A 3,409-nucleotide genomic window follows, 5' to 3' on the forward strand; every position below is an offset into this window, starting at 1 on the left:
TCCTATATAGGGATGGCCGGTTAGCTCACTTGGGAGAGCGTGGTGCTGACAACACCAAGTCAAGGGTTAAGATCCCCTTACCGGTCATCTTTTAAAAAAATAAAAATAAATAAAAATAAAGGAGAAATTAAGGCATCCCCAGATAAACAAAAACTAAAGTAGCTCATCACTAATAGACCTACCCTACAAGAAATGCTAAAGAGAGTTCTTCAAGCTGAACTGAAAGGACACTAGGCAGTAATTCGAAGCCATATAGGAAATAATTAACATTGACAAAGGTAGCTAAAGAGGTAAATGTAAAATCCAGTATTGTTGCATTTTTAGTTTGTAACTCCTTTTTATTTTGTATGGGATTTAAAAGATAAATGCATAAAAATATTTATATATATGTTATTGGACATACAATGTATAAAGATGCAATTTGTGACATTAATCATAAAGGGGGAGGATCTATATAGGAGCAAAGGTTTTGTACACAATTGGAGTTAAGTTGGTATCAATTCAAGTTAGGTTGCTATAATTTTATGATGTTATTTGTATTCTCCATGGTAACCACAAAGAAAATATTTATAGAATATACGAAAAAGAAAATGAGAGGGGAACCAAAACATATCACTACAAAAAAATCAACTAAACACAAAGGAAAGCAGTGATGAAGGAAATGAGAGGAAAAAAAGCTATAAGATACACAGGAAACAAATAGCAAAATGACAGAGGCAAGCCCTTCACTATCAGTAATTTACTTTGAATGTAAATAAATTCAAATCTCCAAAAGGCAGAAAGACATTGGTAGAATGGATTTTTAAAAATGATCCAAATATCTACAAGAGACTCACTTTGGATCTAAAGACACAAGTAGATTGAAAGTAAAAGGACGGGAAAAGATAGTCCAAGAAAACAGTAACCAAAAGAGATCTTGGGTGACTATGCTAATATCAGACAAAATAGACTTTAAGTCAAAAACTTTTACAAGATTTGATTAAACTACCTTTGTGAAAAGAAAAAAACTTTTAAAAGAGACAAAGAAGTACATTATATATTGATAAAAGAGTCAATTCACCAAGATGATATATTTATTTAAAAAATGTATCAAACACCAAAGCCCCAAAATATATGGATCAAACATTGAGAGATTTGAATGGAGAAACAGATCTACAATAAAAGCAAGATACTTCAATATCTCACTCCTTAATCAGCTTGGGGTGCCACAACAAAACACCATTTGGTTGGATGGCTTCAACGACAGAAATTTATTTTCTCACAGTTCTAGAGGCTGGAAAGTCCAAGATTAAGGTGCCAGTGAGGTCAGTGGTGGGTGATGGCTTCCTCCTTGGGTTGCAGACAGCCGCCTTCTCTCTGTCTTCACTTGGCCTTTCCTCGGTGTGTACACATGGAGGGAGAGATTTATCTCTCTTCTTCTTTTTATAATGCCACCAATCCTGTTGGATCAGGACCCCACCCTTATGACCTCATTTAACCTTAATTACTTCCTTTTAGTCCTGTCTCCAATACAATCACATTGGGGGTTATGGCTTCAACCTGAATGCAGGGAGACAGAATTCCACTTTCATTAATGGGTAGAATGACCAGAAAGAATATCAATGAGGAAATAAAGGACTTAACAATGCTATAGATCAATTCAACCTAACAGACATATACAGAACACCACCTAACAACAGCAGGATACACATTTTTTCAAATGTAAATGAAATATTCTCCAGGATAAGCTATATGTTACACTACAAGTCTTAAATAAATTTTAAAAGATTAACATCATACATGATCCTTTTCTGATCACAGTGGAATAAAAGTAGAAATCAAGAGCAGATGGAAAACTGGAAAACTCACAAATATGTGGAAATTAAACAAGACACTCTTGAACTCAAAGAAGAAATAACAAGGGAAATTGTACCTGAGACAAAATAAGATGAAAACACAACATAACAAAACTTATGGGATACAGCAAAAGCACTGCTAAGAGGAAAGTTTACAGCTGTAAATAGTTGTAAATGGTTACATTTAAAAAGAAGAAACAAGGGCCGCCCTTGGCTCACTGGGGAGAATGCGGTGCTGATAACACCAAGGCCACGGGTTCGGATCCCATATAGGGATGGCCGGTTAGCTCACTTGGGAGCACGTGGTGCTGACAACACCAAGTCAAGGGTTAAGATCCCCTTACCAAAAAAAAAAAAGAAGAAGAAGAAGAAACATCTCAAACAACCACCTAACTTTACACCTTAAAAAACCAGAAAAAGAACAAACTAAAGCCAAAACTAGCAGAAAGAGAAAATAAAGATTAGAGCAGAGATAAAGAAAATAGAGAATAGAAAAACAAGAGAGAAAATCCATGAAACCGAAAATTGGTTCTTTGAAAATATAAACAAAATTGAATAACCCTTAGCTAGATTGACGAAGAGAAAAAGAGAAGACAAATTACTAAAACCAGAAAAGGAGGGGGGACACTACTGCTGATTTTACAGAAATAATAAGGATTATAAGATAATACTATTAACAATTATATGCCAGAAAATTGGACAACCTAGGTGAAATGGACAAATTCCTAGAAACACACAATCTACCAAAACCAAATTGTGAAAAAATAGAAACTCTCAACAGACATATAACTAGTAGGGAGATTAAGTCAGTAATCAAAAACTTCCCAACAAAGAAAAGCTCTGGACCAGAGGGGCTCACTGATTAATTCTACCAAACATTTAAATAAATTTAACACCAGTCCTTCTCAAACTCTTCCAGAATATATGAGGAGGGAACACTTGCTTCCTAACTTATTCTTATGAGGCCAGCATAACTCTTATGAACCCAAGGCCAGACAAAGACACTACAATAAAAAAAAAGCTACAGACCAAAGAAGACATAAATAATGGAAAGACATCTCGTGTTGATGGATTGGAAGACTTAATACCGTTAAATGGAAATACTACCCAAAGTGATCTACATATTCACTGCAATCCTTATCAAAATCCCAACATCATTTTTTGCAGAAATTGAAAAATGCACCCTAAAATTTACATGGAATCTCAAGGGACTTTGAATGGCCAAAACAATCTTGAAAAAGAAGTAACGACTTTGGAGTTGCACTTCCTGATTTCAAAACTTAATACAAATTCAAAAAACTCAATAGCAAGAAAACAAATAACCCAATCAAAAAATGGGCAAATGACCTAAATAGACACTTCTCAAAGGAAGACAAACAAATGGCCAACACAGTTATGAAAAATGCTCATCATCATTGATCATCAGGGAAATGCGAATTAAAAAAACAATGAGATATTATCTGATACTTGTTACAATGGCTATTATCTAAAAGATGAAAAATAACAAGTGTTGGTGAGGGTGTAGAGAAAAGGGAACCCTTGTGCACTATTGGGGAAAATCTAAATTAATACAC

The sequence above is a fragment of the Galeopterus variegatus genome, unplaced genomic scaffold, assembly GCF_000696425.1.
Source record: "Galeopterus variegatus unplaced genomic scaffold, G_variegatus-3.0.2 Scaffold3332, whole genome shotgun sequence".
In the NCBI taxonomy this organism is placed as follows: domain Eukaryota; kingdom Metazoa; phylum Chordata; class Mammalia; order Dermoptera; family Cynocephalidae; genus Galeopterus; species Galeopterus variegatus.